Here is a 19858-nt window from a genome sequence, read left to right as displayed (position 1 = left end):
CAGGGCACAGGGAGTTGTTCCTATGGCACCTACACCATTTGAAGTGGAAGCTTATGATAGTGATCATGAAACTTCAGATCAAGTCACTACCAAACCTCGTGGGATGACAAGGATGCGTACTACTTCAGAGTGGTGCGTAATCCTGTCTTGGAAGTCATGTTGCTAGACAACAATGAACCTACGAGCTATGGAGAAGCGATGGTGGGCCCGGATTCCGATAAATGGCTCGAGGCCATAAAATCCGAGAGAGGATCCATGTATGAAAACAAAGTGTAGACTTTGGTAGAACAGCTCGATGGTCGTAAGGCTGTTGAGTGCAGATGGATTTTAAAAGGAAGACGGACAATGATGGTAAGTATCACCATTAAGAAAGCTCGACTTGTCGTTAAGATGTTTTCCGACAAGTTCAAGGAGTTGACTACGATGAGACTTTCTCACTCGTAGCGATGCTAAGAGGCTGTTGGAATGATATTAGCGATTACTACATTATTTATGAAATCTTGCAGATAGGATGTCAAAAACATTGTTTCCTCGACGATTTTCTTGAGGAAAGGTTGTATGTGATACAACCGGAAGGTTTTGTCAATCCTGAAAGATGCTAATAAGTATGTAAAGCTCCAGCAATCCTTCTAAGGACTGGAGTAAGCATCTCGGAGTTGGAATGTATGCTTTGATGAGATGATCAAAGATCTTGGGTGTATACAAAGTTTATGAGAAACTTGTATTTCCAAAGAAGTGAGTGGGAGCACTATATAATTTCTGATGAATATATGTTGTTGACATATTGTTGATCAGAAATGACGTAGAATTTCTGGAAAGCATATAGGGTTATTTGGAAAGTGTTTTTCAATGGAAAGCCTGGATTAAGCTACTTGAACATTGAGCATCAAGATCTATAAGGATAGATCAAAACGCTTAATGGTACTTTCAAATGAGCACATACCTTGACATGATCTTGAAGGTGTTCAAGATGGATCAGTCAAAGAAGGAGTTCTTGCCTGAGTTGTAAGGTATGAAGTTAAGATTTAAAGCTCGACCACGGTAGAATAGAGAGAAAGGACGAAGGTCGTCCCCTATGCTTAAGACATAGGCTCTACAGTATGCTATGATGTGTACCGCACCTGAAATGTGACTTGCCATGAGTCATTCAAGGGGTACAAGAGTGATCTTAGAATGGATCACAGGACAGCGGTCAAAGTTATCCTTAGTAACTAGTGGACTACGGAATTTTCTCGATTATGGAGGTGGTAAAAGAGTTCATCGCAAAGGGTTACGCCGATGCAAACTTTGACACTAATCCAGATTATTCTGAGTAGTAAACTAGATTCGTATAGTAGAACAGTTATTTGGAATAGCTCCAAATGTAGCGTTGACTATAACATCTCTCACAAGCATAACATGATCAAACCCAGAACTCATCGAGTGTTAATCACATGGTAATGTGAACTAGATTATTGACTCTAATAAACTCTTGGGTGTTAGTCACATGGGGATGTGACCTTGAGTGTTAATCACATATCGATGTGAACTGGATTATTGACTCTAGTGCAAGTGGGAGACTGTTGGAAATATGCCCTAGAGGCAATAATAAAAGCATTATTATTATATTTCCTTGTTCATGATAATTGTCTTTTATTCATGCTATAATTGTGTTATCCGGAAATCGTAATACATGTGTGAATAATAGACACCAACATGTCCCTAGTAAGCCTCTAGTTGACTAGCTCGTTGATCAACAGATAGTCATGGTTTCCTGACATAGCATAAGATCGTATAGTTCGTTTGCTAGAGTTTTCCAATGTCAAGTATCTTTTCCTTAGACCATGAGATCGTGTAACTCCCAGATACCGTAGGAGTGCTTTGGGTGTACCAAATGTCACAACGTAACTGGGTGACTATAAAGGTATACTACGGGTATCTCCGAAAGTGTCTGTTGGGTTGACACGGATCAAGACTGGGATTTGTCACTCCGTATGACGGAGAGGTATCACTGGGCCCACTCGGTAATGCATCATCATAATGAGCTCAAAGTGACCAAGTGTCTGGTCACGGGATCATGCATTACGGTACGAGTAAAGTGACTTGACGGTAATGAGATTGAACGAGGTATTAGGATACCGACGATCGGATCTCGGGCAAGTAACATACCGATTGACAAAGGGAATTGTATACGGTGTTGCTTGAATCCTCGACATCGTGGTTCATCCGGTGAGATCATCAAGGAGCATGTGGGAGCCAACATGGGTATCCAGATCCCGCTGTTGGTTATTGACCGGAGAGCAATCTCGGTCATGTCTACATGTCTCCCGAACCCGTAGGGTCTACACACTTAAGGTTCGGTGACGCTAGGGTTGTAGGCATATGTATATGCAGTAACCTGAATGTTGTTCGGAGTCCCGGATGAGATCCCAGACGTCACGAGGAGTTCCGGAATGGTCCGGAGGTAAAGAATTATATATAGGAAGTCCTATTTCGGCCATCGGGACAAGTTTCAGGGTCACTCGTATTGTACCGGGACCACCGGAAGGGTCCCGGGGGTCCACCGGGTGGGGCCACCTGCCCCGGGGGGGCACATGGGCTGTAGGGGGTGCGCCTTGGCCCATATGGGCCAAGGGCACCAGCCCCAAGAGGCCCATGCGCCAAGAGATAAGGAAGGGAAGAGTCCCAAAGGGGGAAGGCACCTCCTAGGTGCCTTGGGGAGGAGGGATTCCTCCCTTGGCCGCCGCCCCCCTAGGAGATTGGATCTCGTAGGGACGGCGCCCCCCCAGGCTCCCTATATATAGTGGAGGAAGGTGGGCCTCTCAATCCACGCCTTTGGTGCCTCCCTCTCCCTCTCCAACACATCCTCCTCCTCCATAGTGCTTGGCGAAGCCCTGCCGGAGTACTGCAGCTCCACCACCACCACGCCGTCGTGCTGCTGTTGGAGCCATCTTCCTCAACCTCTCCTTCCCCCTTGCTGGATCAAGAAGAAGGAGACGTTACGCTGACCGTACGTGTGTTGAACGCGGAGGTGCCGTCCGTTCGGCGCTAGGATCTCCGGTGATTTGGATCACGTCGAGTACGCCTTCCTCATCCCCGTTCTTTGAATGCTTCCGCGCATGATCTACAAAGGTATGTAGATGCAATCTGATCACTCGTTGCTAGATGAACTCCTAGATGGATCTTGGTGAAACCGTAGGAAAATTTTGTTTTCTGCAACGTTCCCCAACAGGGGGGCGCGCCCACCCCCACCAGGCGCGCCCTCCACCCTCATGGGCCCCCTGTTGCTCCACCGACGTACCCCTTCCTCCTATATATACCTATGTACCCCCAAAAAATCAGATACGGAGTCAAAACCCTAATTCCACTGCCACAACTTTCTGTATCCACGAGATCCCACCTTGGGGCCTATTCCGGAGCTCCGCCGGAGGGAGCATCGATCACGGAGGGCTTCTACACCAACACCATAGCCTCTCCGATGAAGTGTGAGTAGTTTACCTCAGACCTACAGGTCCATAGTTATTAGATAGATGGCTTCTTCTCTCTTTTTGGATCACAATACAATGTTCTCTCCCTCTCTTGTGGAGAACTATTCGATGTAATCTTCTTTTTGCGATGTGTTTGTTGAGACCGATGAATTATGGGTGTATGATCAAGTCTATCTATGAATAATATTTGAATCTTCTCTGAATTCTTTTATGTATGATTGGTTATCTTTGCAAGTTTCTTCGAATTATCAGTTTGGTTTGGCCTACTAGATTGATCTTTCTTGCAATGGGAGAAGTGCTTAGCTTTGGGTTCAATCTTGCGGTGTCCTTTCCCAGTGACAGTAGGGGCAGCAAGGCACATATTGTGTTGTTGCCATCGAGGATAACAAGATGGGTTTTCATCATATTGCATGAGTCTATCCCTCTACATCATGTCATCTTGCTTAAGGCGTTACTCTGTTTTTAACTTAATACTCTAGATGCATGCTGGATAGTGGTCGATGAGTGGAGTAATAGTAGTAGATGCAGCCAGGAGTCGGTCTACTTGTCTCGGACGTGATGCATATATACATGATCATACCTAGATATTCTCATAACTATGCTCAATTCTGTCAATTGCTCAATAGTAATTTATTCACCCACCGTAGAATACTTACGCTCTCGAGAGAAGCCACTAATGAAACCTATGGCCCCTGGGTCTATCTTTATCATATTAATCTCCTACTACTTAGTTATTTCCTTTGCTTTTTTACTTTACCTTTATTTTACTTTGCATCTTTATCACAAAAATACCAAAGATATTATCTTATCATATCTATCAGATCTCACTCTCGTAAGTGGCCGTGTAGGAATTGACAACCCCTATTCACGTTGGCTGCGAGGATTTATTTGTTTTGTGCAGGTACGAGGGACTCGCGCGTAGCCTCCTACTGGATTGATACCTTGGTTCTCAAAAACTAAGGGAAATACGTACGCTACTTTGCTGCATCATCCCTTCCTCTTCGGGGAAAACCAATGCAGTGCTCAAGAGGTATCAAGAAGGATTTCTGGCGCCGTTGCTGGGGAGGTCTACGCAAAAGTCAACATACCAAGTACCCATCACATACCCTTATCTCTCGCATTACATTATTTGCCATTTGCCTCTCATTTTCCTCTCCCCCACTTCACCCTTGCCGTTTTATTCGCCCTCTCTCTCTATCCTCCCTCTCTTTCTCTATTTGCCTCTTTTTGCCCGGTTGTTTTTTGTTTGCTTGTGTGTTAGTTTGCTTGCTTGTCGCGATGGCTCAAGATAATACTAAATTGTGTGACTTCACCAATACCAACAACAATGATTTTTTAGCACTCCGATTGCTCCTCTTACCGATGCTGAATCTTGTGAAATTAATAATGCTTTGCTGAATCTTGTCATGAAAGATCCTTTTTCCGGCCTTCCTAGTGAAGATGCCACTACCCATCTAAATAGCTTCGTTGATTTGTGTGATATGCAAAAGAAGAAAGATGTGAATAATGATATTGTTAAATTGAAGCTATTTCCTTTTTCGCTTAGAGATCGTGCTAAAGCTTGGTTTTCGTCTTTGCCTAAAAATAGTATTGATTCATGGAATAAGTGCAAAGATGCTTTTATCTCTAAGTATTTTCCTCCCGCTAAGATCTTCTCTCTTAGAAACGATATTATGAATTTTAAGCAACTTGGTCATGAACATGTTGCACAAGCTTGGGAGAGAATGAAACTAATGATACGTAATTGCCCTACTCATGGTTTAAATTTGTGGATGATTATACAAAAATTTTATGCCGGATTGAATTTTGCTTCTAGAAATCTTTTAGATTCGGCTGTGGGAGGCACTTTTATGGAAATTACTTTAGGAGAAGCTACTAAACTCCTAGATAATATTATGGTTAATTATTCTCAATGACATACTGAAAGATCTACTAATAAAAAGGTGCATGCGATAGAAGAAATTAATGTTTTCAGTGGAAAGATGGATGAACTTATGAAATTATTTGCTAATAAGAGTGTTTCTTCTGATCCTAATGATATGCCCTTGTCTACTTTGATTGATAATAATAATGAATCTATGGATGTGAATTTTGTTGTTGGGAACAATTTTGGTAACAACGCGTATAGAGGAAATTTCAACCCTAGGCCTTATCCTAGTAATCCCTCTAATAATTATGGTAATTCCTACAACAATTCTTATGGAAATTATAATAAGATGCCCTATGATTTTGAATCTAATATTAAAGAATTTATTACTTTGCAAAAGAATTTTAATGCTTTGATTGAAGAAAAATTGCTTAAGATTGATGAGTTGGCTAGGAACGTTGATAGAATTTCTCTTGATGTTGATTCTTTTAAACTTAGATCTATTCCACCTAAGCATGATATCAATGAGTCTCTGAAAGCCATGAGAATTTTCATTGATGAGTGCAAAGAAAGAACCGCTAGGATGCGTGCTAAGAAAGATGCCTTTATAAGAGCGTGTTCTTCTAGTTCCTATGAAAATAAAGATGAAGATCTAAAAGTTATTGATGTGTCCCCTATTAAATCTTTGTTTTGAAATATAAATCTTGATAATGATGGGACTGAATATGATCCACCTTTACCTACAAGGCACTCCAAGAATTCGGAATTTGCTAATCTTGATGCTAAAATTGATAAAAGTGGGATTGAAGAAATTAAAACCCTAGATGTTGCTAAACCCACTATTATGGATTTCAAGGAATTTAACTATGAAAATTGCTCTTTTATTGATTGTATTTCCTTGTTGCAATCCGTGCTAAATTCTCCTCATGCTTATAGTCAAAATAAATCGTTTACTAAACATATCGTTGATGCCTTGATGCAATCTTATGAAGAAAAACTTGAATTGGAAGTTTCTATCCCTAGAAAACTTTATGATAAGTGGGAACCAACTATTAAAATTAAAATTAAATATCATGAATGCTATGCTTTATGTGATTTGGGTGCTAGTGTTTCCACGATTCCAAAGACTTTGTGTGATTTGTTAGGTTTCCGTGATTTTCATGATTGCTCTCTAAACTTGCACCTTGCGGATTCCACTATTAAGAAACCTATGGGAAGAATTAATGATGTTCTTATTGTTGCAAATAGGAATTATGTACCCGTAGATTTTATTATTCTTGACATAGATTGCAATCCTTCATGTCCTATTATTCTTGGTAGACCTTTCCTCAGAATGATTGGTGCAATTATTGATATGAAGGAAGGAAATATTAGATTCCAATTTCCATTAGGGAAAGGCATGGAACACTTTCCTAGAAATAAAATTAAATTACCTTATGAATCTATTATGAGAGCCACTTATGGATTACCTACCAAAGATGGCAATACCTAGATCTATCCTTGCTTGTTATGCCTAGCTAGGGGCATTAAACGATAGCGCTTGTTGGGAGGCAACCCAATTTTATTTTTATTCCTTGCTTTTTGCTACTGTTTAGTAATAAATAATTTATCTAGCCTCTGTTTTGGTTGTTTTTTTGTGTGTTTAATTAGTGTTTGTGCCAAGTAGAACCGTTGGGAAGACTTGGGGAAAGTCTTGTTACACTTGCTGTAAAAAACAGTAACTTTAGCACTCACGAGAACTGCTGTAAAAAACAGAAACTTTAGCACTCACGAGAACTGTTGTAATCTAAGGACACCTAAAAGCCAAAGCTTGGGGATGCCCCGGAAGGCACCCCCTCTTTCGTCTACTTCTATCGGTAACTTTACTTGGAGCTATATTTTTATTCGCCACATGATATGTGTTTTGCTTGGAGCGTCTTGTATGATTTGAGTCTTTATTTGTTAGTTCACCACAATCATCCTTGCTGTACACACCTTTTGAGATAGCCATACATGATTTGGAATTTGTTAGAATACTCTATGTGCTTCGCTTATATCTTTTGAGTTATGTAGTTTTGCTCTAGTGCCTCACTTATATCTTTTAGAGCACGGTGGTGTATTTGTTTTATAGAAAATATTGATCTCTCATGCTTCACTTAGATTATTTTGAGAGTCTTAAATAGCATGGTAATTTGCTTAAAGTCTTAATATGCTTGGTATACAAGATTAATAATAAAATTTTCTTATGAGTGTGTTGAATACTATGAGAAGTTCGATGCTTGATAATTGTTTTGAGATATGAAGATGGTGATATTAAAATTGTGCTAGTTGAGTAGTTGTGAATTTGAGAAATACTTGTGTTAAAGTTTGTGATTCCCGTAGCATGCACGTATGGTGAACTGTTATGTGATGAAGTCGGAGCATGATTTAGTTTTTTGATTGTCTTCCTTATGAGTGGCGGTCGGGGACGAGCGATGGTCTTTTCCTACCAATCTATCCCCCTAGGAGCATGCGCGTAATACTTTGCTTTGATAACTTGTAGATTTTTGCAATAAGTATATGAGTTCTTTATGACTAATGTTGAGTCCATGGATTATACGCACTCTCACCCTTCCACCTTTGCTAGCCTCTCTAATACCGTGCACCTTTCGCCAGTATCATACACCCACCATATACCTTCCTCAAAACAGCCACCATACCTACATATTATGGCATTTCCATAGCCATTCCGAGATATATTGCCATGCAACTTTCCATTGTTCCGCATCATCATTGTCATATTGCTTAGCATGATCATGTAGTTGACATCGTATTTGTAGCAAAGCCACCATTCATAATTCTTTCATATGTGTCACTCATGCATCATTGCATATCCCGGTAAACCGCCGGAGGCATTCATATAGAGTCATATCTTGTTCTAAGTATCGAGTTGTAATTGTTGAGTTGTAAGAAAAATAAAAGTGTGATGATCATCATTATTAGAGCATTGTCCCAGTGAGGAAAGGATGATGGAGACTATGATTCCCCCACAAGTCGGGATGAGACTCCGAACGAAAAAAAAGAGAAAGAAAAGAGGCCATAAAAAGAGAAAAGGCCCAAATAAAAAAATGAGAGAAAAAGAGAGAAGGGACAATGTTACTATCCTTTTACCACACTTGTGCTTCAAAGTAGCACCATGATATTCATAATAGAGAGTCTCTCATGTTATCACTTTCATATACTAGTGGGAATTTTTCATTATAGAACTTGGCTTGTATATTTTGTTGGGGAACGTTGCAGAAAACAAAAAATTTCCTACTCGTTTCACCAAGATCATCTAGGAGTCCATCTAGCAACGAGTGATTAGATGCATCTACATACCTTTGTAGATCGCGAGCGGAAGCGTTCAAAAGAACGGTGATGATGTAGTCGTACTCGACGTGATCCAAATCACCGATGACCAGCGCCGAACGGACGGCACCTCCGCGTTCAACACACGTACGGAACAGCCACGTCTCCTCCTTCTTGATCCAGCAAGGGAGGGAGGAGAGGTTGAGGGAGATGGCACCAGCAGCAGCACGACGGCGTGGTGTTGATGGAGCTGCAGTACTCCGGCAGAGCTTCGCTAAGCACTATGGAGGTGGAGGAGGTGTTGGGGAGGGAGAAGGAGGCAACCAAAGGCCAAGGCGTTCAGGTATGAAGTCCCTCCTCTCCCCCACTATATATAGGAGGGCCAAAGGGGGGGTGGCCGGCCCTAGGAGATCCAATCTCCTAGGGGGTGCAGCGGCCAAGGGGGTTTCCCTCCCCCCCCCCCCAAGGCACCTAGGAGGTGCCTTCCCCTCCTAGGACTCTTTCCCCCTCAAACCCTAGGCGCATGGGCCTATGTGGGGCTGGTGCCCTTGGCCCATGTAGGCCAAGGCGCACCCCCTACAGCCCATGTGGCCCCCCGTGACAGGTGGACCCACCCGGTGGACCCTCGGGACCCTTCCGGTGGTCCCGGTACAATACCGATAACCCCGAAACTTGTCCCGATGCCCGAAACAGGACTTCCCATATATAAATCTTTACCTCTGGACCATTCCGGAACTCCTCGTGACGTCCGGGATCTCATCCGGGACTCCGAACAATATTCGGGTTACTGCATATACATATCCCTACAACCCTAGCGTAACTGAACCTTAAGTGTGTAGACCCTACGGGTTCGGGAGACAAGCAGACATGACCGAGACGACTCTCCGGTCAATAACCAACAGCGGGATCTGGATACCCATGTTGGCTCCCACATGCTCCACGATGATCTCATCGGATGAACCACGATGTCGAGGATTCTATCAACCCCGTACACTATTCCCTTTGTCTATCGATATGTTACTTGCCCGAGATTCGATCGTCGGTATCCCAATACCTCGTTCAATCTCGTTACCGGCAAGTCACTTTACTCGTACCGTAATGCATGATCCCGTGACCAGACACTTGGTCACTCTGAGCTCATTATGATGATGCATTACCGAGTGGGCCCAGTGATACCTCTCCGTCATACAGAGTGACAAATCCCAGTCTTGATCCATGTCACCCAACAGACACTTTCGGAGATACCCGTAGTCTACCTTTATAGTCACCCAGTTACGTTGTGACGTTTGGCATACCCAAAGCACTCCTACGGTATGCGGGATTTACACGATCTCATGGTCTAAGGAAAAGATACTTGACATTGGAAAACTCTAGCAAACGAACTATACGATCTTGTGCTATGTTTAGGATTGGGTCTTGTCCATCACATCATTCTCCTAATGATGTGATCTCGTTATCAATGACATCCAGTGTCCATAGTCAGGAAACCATGACTATCTGTTGATCAACGAGCTAGTCAACTAGAGGCTCACTAGGGACATGTTGATGTCTGTTATTTACACATGTATTACGATTTCCGGATAACACAATTATAACATGAATAAAGACAATTATCATGAACAAGGAAATATAATAATAATGCTTTTATTATTGCCTCTAGGGCATATTTCCAACAGTCTCCCACTTGCACTAGAGTCAATAATCTAGTTACATTGTGATGAATCGAACACCCATGGAATTCTGGTGTTGATCATGTTTTGCTCTAGGGAGAGGTTTAGTCAACGGATCTGCTACATTCAGGTCCGTATGTACTTTACAAATCTCTATGTCTCCATCTTGAACATTTTCACGAATGGAGTTGAAGCGACGCTTGATGTGCCTTGTCTTCTTGTGAAACCTGGGCTCCTTGGCAAGTGCAATAGCTCCAGTGTTATCACAGAAGAGCTTGATCGGCCCCGACGCATTGGGTATGACTCCTAGGTCGGTGATGAACTCCTTCACCCATATTGCTTCATGCGCTGCCTCCGAGGCTGCCATGTACTCCGCTTCACATGTAGATCCCGCCACGACGCTTTGCTTGCAACTGCACCAGCTTACTGCCCCACCATTCAAAATATACACGTATCCGGTTTGTGACTTAGAGTCATCCAGATCTGTGTCGAAGCTAGCGTCAACGTAACCCTTTACGACGAGCTCTTCGTCACCTCCATAAACGAGAAACATTTCCTTAGTCCTTTTCAGGTACTTCAGGATATTCTTGACCGCTGTCCAGTGTTCCTTGCCGGGATTACTTTGGTACCTTCCTACCAAACTTACGGCAAGGTTTACATCAGGTCTGGTACACAGCATGGCATACATAATAGAACCTATGGCTGAGGCATAGGGGATGATGCTCATCTCTTCTATATCTTCTGCCGTGGTCGGACATTGAGCTGAGCTCAATTTCATACCTTGCAACACAGGCAAGAACCCCTTCTTGGATTGATCCATATTGAACTTCTTCAATATCTTATCAAGGTATGTGCTTTGTGAAAGACCTATGAGGCGTCTCGATCTATCTCTATAGATTTTGATGCCTAATATATAAGCAGCTTCTCCAAGGTCCTTCATTGAAAAACTTTTATTCAAGTAGGCCTTGATGCTGTCCAAGAGTTCTATATCATTTCCCATCAAAAGTATGTCATCTACATATAATATGAGAAATGCTACAGAGCTCCCACTCACTTTCTTGTAAACGCGGGCTTCTCCATAAGTCTGTGTAAACCCAAACGCTTTGATCATCTCATCAAAGCGAATGTTCCAACTCCGAGATGCTTGCACCAGCCCATAAATCGAGCGTTGGAGCTTGCACACTTTGTCAGCATTCTTAGGATCGACAAAACCTTCCGGCTGCATCATATACAATTCTTCCTTAAGGAAACCATTAAGGAATGCCGTTTTGACGTCCATTTGCCATATTTCGTAATCATAGAATGTGGCAATTGCTAACATGATTCGGACGGACTTCAGCTTCGCTACCGGTGAGAAAGTCTCATCGTAGTCAACCCCTTGAACTTGCCGATAACCCTTAGCGACAAGCCGAGCTTTATAGATGGTCACATTACCATCCGCGTCTGTCTTCCTCTTAAAGATCCATTTATTTTCTATGGCTCGCCGCTCTACGGGCAAGTCAGTCAAAGTCCATACTTTGTTTTCATACATGGATCCTATCTCGGATTTCATGGCTTCCAGCCATTTGTCGGAATCCAGGCCCGCCATCGCTTCTTCATAGTTCGAAGGTTCACCATTGTCTAACAGCATGATTTCCAAGACAGGGTTGCCGTACCACTCTGGTGCGGAACGTGTCCTTGTGGACCTTCGAATTTCAGTAGGGGCTTGATCAGAAGTATCTCGATCATTTTCATTAACTTCCTCTCTAATCGGTGCAGGCACCTCAGGAACATTTTCTTGAGTCGCGCCATTTTCCGGTTCAAGAGGTAATACTTCATCAAGCTCTACTTTCCTCCCACTTACTTCTTTCGAGAGAAACTCTTTCTCCAGAAAGGACCCATTCTTGGCAACAAAGATCTTGCCTTCCGATCTGAGGTAGAAGGTGTACCCAATAGTTTCTTTTTGGGTATCCTATGAAGACGCATTTTTCCGACTTGGGTTCGAGCTTTTCAGGTTGAAGTTTCTTGACATAAGCATCGCATCCCCAAACTTTTAGAAACGACAACTTAGGTTTCTTCCCAAACCATAATTCATACGGTGTCGTCTCAACGGATTTTGACGGAGCCCTATTTAAAGTGAATGCGGCAGTCTCTAAAGCATAGCCCCAAAAAGAAAGCGGTAAATCAGTAAGAGACATCATAGATCGCACCATATCTAACAGAGTGCGATTACGACGTTCAGACACACCATTACGCTGAGGTGTTCCAGGCGGCGTGAGTTGTGAAACTATTCCACATTTTCTTAAGTGTGCCCCAAACTCGTGACTCAAGTATTCTCCTCCACGATCTGATCGTAGAAACTTGATTTTCCTGTCACGTTGATTTTCAACCTCACTCTGAAATTCCTTGAACTTTTCAAAGGTTTCAGACTTGTGTTTCATTAAGTAGATATACCCATACCTACGTAAATCATCAGTGAGGGTGAGAACATAACGATAGCCACCGCGAGCCTCAACACTCATTGGACCGCACACATCGGTATGTATGATTTCCAATAAGTCGGTTGCTCGCTCCATTGTTCCTGAGAACGGAGTCTTGGTCATTTTACCCATAAGGCATGGTTCGCACGTGTCAAATGATTCATAATCAAGAGACTCTAAAAGTCCATCAGCATGGAGCTTCTTCATGCGTTTGACACCTATGTGACCAAGGCGGCAGTGCCATAAGTATGTGGGACTATCATTATCAACCTTACTTCTTTTGGTACTCACATTATGAACATGTGTAGCATCATGTTCGAGATTCATAAAGAATAAACCATTCACCATAGGAGCATGACCATAAAACATATCTCTCATAAAAATGGAACAACCATTATTCTCAGATTTAAAAGAGTAGCCATCTCAAATTAAACGAGATCCCGATACAATGTTCATGCTCAAAGCTGGCACTAAATAACAATTATTGAGGTTTAAAACTAATCCCGAAGGGAGATGCAGAGGTAGCGTGCCGACGGCGATCACATTGACCTTGGAACCATTCCTGACGCGCATCGTCACCTCGTCCTTTGCCAGTTTCCGCTTATTCCGCAGCCCCTGCTTTGAGTTACAAATGTGAGCAACTGCACCGGTATCAAATACCCAGGAGCCACTACGGGCACTAGTAAGGTACACATCAATTACATGTATATCACATATACCTTTTGTTTTGCCGGCCTTCTTATCCGCTAAGTACTTAGGGCAGTTCCGCTTCCAGTGACCGCTTCCCTTGCAATAAAAGCACTCAGTCTCGGGCTTGGGTCCATTCTTTGGCTTCTTCCCGGCAGCTTGCTTGCCGGGCGCGGCAACCTCCTTGCCGTCCTTCTTGAAGTTCTTTTTACCCTTGCCTTTCTTGAACTTAGTGGTTTTATTGACCATCAACACTTGATGTTCCTTCCTGACTTCTACCTTTGTTGATTTCAGCATAGCAAATACTTCAGGAATGGTCTTTTCCATCCCCTGCATATTGAAGTTCATCACAAAGCTCTTGTAGCTTGGTGGAAGCGACTGGAGGATTCTGTCAATGACCGCATCATCCAGGAGATTAACTCCCAGCTGAGTCAAGCGGTTATGCAACCCAGACATAGTGAGTATGTGCTCACTGACAGAACTGTTTTCCTCCATCTTACAGCTGAAGAATTTGTCGGAGACTTCATATCTCTCGACCCGGGCATGAGCTTGGAAAACCATTTTCAGCTCTTCGAACATCTCATATGCTCCATGTCTCTCAAAACGCTTTTGGAGCCCCGGCTCTAGGCTGTAAAGCATGCCGCACTGAACGAGGGAGTAGTCATCGAAACGTGCCTGCCAAGCGTTCATAACATCTTGTTCTGCAGGGAGAACGGGTGCGTCACCAAGCGGTGCTTGTAGGACATAATCTTTCTTGGCAGCTATGAGGATGATCCTCAGGTTCCGGACCCAGTCCGTATAGTTGCTGCCATCGTCTTTCAGCTTAGTCTTCTCTAGGAACGCGTTGAAGTTGAGGACTACGTTGTCCATTTGATCTACAAGACATATTGCAAAGATTTTAGACTAAGTTCATGATAATTAAGTTCAACTAATCAAATTATTAGTGAACTCCCACTTAGATTAGACATCCCTCTAGTCATCTAAGTATTACATGATCCGAGTTAAACTAGACCGTGTCCGATCATCACGTGAGACGGACTAGTCAACATCGGTGAACATCTTCATGTTGATCGTATCTTCTATACGACTCATGCTCGACCTTTCGGTCTTCTGTGTTCCGAGGCCATGTCTGTACATGCTAGGCTCGTCAAGTCAACCTAAGTGTTTGCATGTGTAAATCTGTCTTACACCCGTTGTATGTGAACGTCTGAATAAAACACCCGATCATCACGTGGTGTTTTGAAACAGCGAACTGTCGCAACGGTGCACAGTTAGGGGGAACACTTCTTGAATTTTATTGTGAGGGATCATCTTATTTACTACCGTCGTTCTAAGTAAAGAAGATGCAAAACATGATAAACATCACATGCAATCAAATAATAAATGTGACATGATATGGCCATTTTCACATAGCTCCTTTGATCTCCATCTTGGGGCTCCGTGATTATCTTGTCACCGGCTTGACACCATGATCTCCATCATCATGATCTCCATCATCATGTCTCCATGAAGTTGCTCGCCAACTATTACTTCTACTACTATGGCTAACGCGTTTAGCAATAAAGTAAAGTAATTTACATGGCGTTTCTCGATGACACGCAGGTCATTAAAAGAATAAAGACAACTCCTATGGCTCCTGCCGGTTGTCATACTCATCGACATGCAAGTCGTGAATCCTATTACAATAGCATGAACATCTCATACATCACATATAGATCATTCATCATTCATCACAACTTTGGCCATATCATATCACAAACCACTTGCTGCAAAAACAAGTTAGACGTCCTCTAATTGTTGTTGCAAGTTTTACGTGGCTGAATTAGGGTTCTAGCAAGAACGTTTTCTTACCTACGTTAAAGCCACAACGTGATTTGTTAACTTCTATTTACCCTTCATAAGGACCATGTTCATCGATTCCGCTCCAACTAAAGTAGGAGAGACAGACACCCGCCAGCCACCTTATGCAACTAGTGCATGTTAGTCGGTGGAACCGGTCTCACGTAAGCGTACGTGTAAGGTTGGTCCGGGCCGCTTCATCCCACAATACCGCTGAAGCAAGAAAGGACTAGTAATGGCTAGAAAGTTGACAAATCTACGCCCACAACAAATTGTGTTCTACTCGCGCAAGAAGAACTACGCATAGACCTAGCTCTGATACCACTGTTGGGGAACGTTGCAGAAAACAAAAATTTTCCTACTCGTTTCACCAAGATCATCTAGGAGTTCATCTAGCAACGAGTGATTAGATGCATCTACATACCTTTGTAGATCGCGAGCGGAAGCGTTCAAAAGAACGGTGATGATGTAGTCGTACTCGACGTGATCCAAATCACCGATGACCAGCGCCGAACGGACGGCACCTCCGCGTTCAACACACGTACGGAACTGCCACGTCTCCTCCTTCTTGATCCAGCAAGGGAGGGAGGAGAGGTTGAGGGAGATGGCACCAGCAGCAGCACGACGGCGTGGTGTTGATGGAGCTGCAGTACTCCGGCAGAGCTTCGCTAAGCACTATGGAGGTGGAGGAGGTGTTGGGGAGGGAGAAGGAGGCAACCAAAGGCCAAGGCGTTCAGGTATGAAGTCCCTCCTCTCCCCCACTATATATAGGAGGGCCAAAGGGGGGGTGGCCGGCCCTAGGAGATCCAATCTCCTAGGGGGTGCGGCGGCCAAGGGGGTTTCCCTTCCCCCCAAGGCACCTAGGAGGTGCCTTCCCCTCCTAGGACTCTTTCCCCCTCAAACCCTAGGCGCATGGGCCTATGTGGGGCTGGTGCCCTTGGCCCATGTAGGCCAAGGCGCACCCCCTACAGCCCATGTGGCCCCCCGGGACAGGTGGACCCACCCGGTGGACCCCCGGGACCCTTCCGGTGGTCCCGGTACAATACCGATAACCCCGAAACTTGTCCCGATGCCCGAAACAGGACTTCCCATATATAAATCTTTACCTCCGGACCATTCCGGAACTCCTCGTGACGTCCGGGATCTCATCCGGGACTCCGAACAATATTCGGGTTACTGCATATACATATCCCTACAACCCTAGCGTAACTGAACCTTAAGTGTGTAGACCCTACGGGTTCGGGAGACAAGCAGACATGACCGAGACGACTCTCCGGTCAATAACCAACAGCGGGATCTGGATACCCATGTTGGATCCCACATGCTCCACGATGATCTCATCGGATGAACCACGATGTCGAGGATTCTATCAACCCCGTACACTATTCCCTTTGTCTATCGATATGTTACTTGCCCGAGATTCGATCGTCGGTATCCCAATACCTCGTTCAATCTCGTTACCGGCAAGTCACTTTACTTGTACCGTAATGCATGATCCCGTGACCAGACACTTGGTCACTCTGAGCTCATTATGATGATGCATTACCGAGTGGGCCCAGTGATACCTCTCCGTCATACGGAGTGACAAATCCCAGTCTTGATCCATGTCACCCAACAGACACTTTCGGAGATACCCGTAGTCTACCTTTATAGTCACCCAGTTACGTTGTGACGTTTGGCATACCCAAAGCACTCCTACGGTATCCGGGAGTTACACGATCTCATGGTCTAAGGAAAAGATACTTGACATTGGAAAACTCTAGCAAACGAACTATACGATCTTGTGCTATGTTTAGGATTGGGTCTTGTCCATCACATCATTCTCCTAATGATGTGATCTCGTTATCAATGACATCCAGTGTCCATAGTCAGGAAACCATGACTATCTATTGATCAACGAGCTAGTCAACTAGAGGCTCACTAGGGACATGTTGATGTCTGTTATTCACACATGTATTACGATTTCCGGATAACACAATTATAGCATGAATAAAGACAATTATCATGAACAAGGAAATATAATAATAATGCTTTTATTATTGCCTCTAGGGCATATTTCCAACATATTTCAATGATGGGCTTCCCCAAAATTCCCTAGGTCTTCATGAGCAAGCAAGTTGGATGCACATCCACTTAGTTTCTTTTTGAGCTTTCATATACTTATAGCTCTAGTGCATCCGTTGCATGGCAATCCCTACTCACTCACATTGATATATATTGATGGGCATCTCCATAGCCCATTGATACGCCTAGTTGATGTGAGACTATCTTCTCCCCTTTTTGTCTTCTCCACAACCACCATTCTATTCCACCTATAGTGCTATATCCATGGCTCACGCTCATGTATTGCGTGAAAATTGAAAAAGTTTTGAGAATGTCAAAAGTATGAAACAATTGCTTGGCTTGTCATCAGTGTTGTGCATGATTTAAATATTTTGTGTGGTGAAGATGGAGCATAGCCAGACTATATGATTTTGTAGGGATAACTTTCTTTGGCCATGTTATTTTGAGAAGACATAATTGCTTTGTTAGTATGCTTGAAGTATTATTATTTTTATGTCCATATTAAACTTTTGTCTTCAATCTTTCGGATCTGAATATTCATACCACAATTAAGAAGAATTACATTAAAATTATGCCAAGTAGCACTCCGCATCAAAAATTCTGTTTTTATCATTTACCTACTCGAGGACGAGCAGGAATTAAGCTTGGGATGCTTGATACGTCTTCAACGTATCTATAATTTTTTATTGCTCCATGCTATATTATCTACTGTTTTGGACATTATTCGGCTTTATTATCCACTTTTATATTATTTTTGGGACTAACCTATTAACCGGAGGCCCAACCCAGAATTGATGTTTTTTGCCTGTTTTAGGGTTTCGAAGAAAAGGAATATCAAATGGAGTCCAAACGGAATGAAACCTTCGGGAACGTGATTTTCTCAACAAACAAGACCCGGGAGACTTGGACCCTACGTCAAGACACAAAAGAGGAGGCCACGAGGTAGGGGGGCGCGCCCTCCACCCTCGTGGGCCCCCTGTTGCTCCACCGACGTACTCCTTCCTCCTATATATATACCTATGTACCCCCAAAAGATCAGATATGGAGCCAAAACCCTAATTCCACCGCCGCAACTTTCTGTATCCACGAGATCCCATTTTGGGGCCTATTCCGGAGCTCTGCCGGAGAGGGCATCGATCACGGAGGGCTTCTACATCAACACCATAGCCTCTCCGATGAAGTGTGAGTAGTTTACCTCAGACCTACGAGTCCATAATTATTAGCTAGATGGCTTCTTCTCTCTTTTTGGATCTCAATACAATATTCTCCCCCTCTCTTGTGGAGAACTATTCGATGTAATCTTCTTTTTGCGGTGTGTTTGTTGAGACCGATGAATTGTGGGTTTATGATCAAGTCTATCTATGAATAATATTTGAATCTTCTCTGAATTCTTTTATGCATGATTTGTTATCTTTGCAAGTCTCTTCGAATTATCAGTTTGGTTTGGCCTACTAGATTGATCTTTCTTGCAATGGGAGAAGTGCTTAGCTTTGGGTTCAATCTTGCGGTGCCCTTTCCCAGTGATAGTAGGGGCAGCAAGGCACGTATTGTATTGTTGCCATCAAGGATAACAAGATGGGGTTTTCATCATATTGCATGAGTCTATCCCTCTACATCATGTCATCTTGCTTAAGGCGTTACTCTGTTTTTAACTTAATACTCTAGATGCATGCTGGATAGTGGTCGATGAGTGGAGTAATAGTAGTAGATGCAGCCAGGAGTCGGTCTACTTGTCTCGGACGTGATGGATATATACATGATCATACCTAGATATTCTCATAACTATGCTCAATTCTGTCAATTGCTCAACAGTAATTTATTCACCCACGGTAGAATACTTATGTTCTCGAGAGAAGCCACTAATGAAACCTATGGCCCCTGGGTCTATCTTTATCATATTAATCTCCTACTACTTAGTTATTTCCTTTGCTTTTTTACTTTACCTTTATTTTACTTTGCATCTTTATCACAAAAATACCAAAGATATTATCTTATCATATCTATCAGATCTCACTCTCGTAAGTGGCCGTGTAGGAATTGACAACCCCTATTCACGTTGGCTGCGAGGATTTATTTGTTTTGTGCAGGTACGAGGGACTCGCGTGTAGCCTCTTACTGGATTGATACCTTGTTCTCAAAAACTGCGGGAAATACTTACGCTACTTTGCTGCATCATCCCTTCTCTTCGGGAAAACCAACGTAGTGCTCAAGAGGTAGTACGTAGGAGGGGAGAAAAAAAATGTGAAGCTGTCAGTCCATCCATTATCTTTGTAGAGTTGTACTTGTGCACATCAAGAAAGTAGCTAAGCTGCGCGGAATCCGAGGAAGCATTGATTGCTGCCAGATGTGTGAAAGCCTATCCGAGGCCTCTGCGTTGCTCGACGAAATGAAGGAGATCAAACACGCATTTATAGATATATATATATATATATATATATATATATATATATATATATATATATATATATATATATATATATATATATATATATATAT

This window comes from Triticum dicoccoides, chromosome 5A (assembly GCF_002162155.2).
Source record: "Triticum dicoccoides isolate Atlit2015 ecotype Zavitan chromosome 5A, WEW_v2.0, whole genome shotgun sequence".
Classification (NCBI taxonomy): Eukaryota; Viridiplantae; Streptophyta; class Magnoliopsida; order Poales; family Poaceae; genus Triticum; species Triticum dicoccoides.
Note: the sequence above shows the minus strand (reverse complement) of the source record.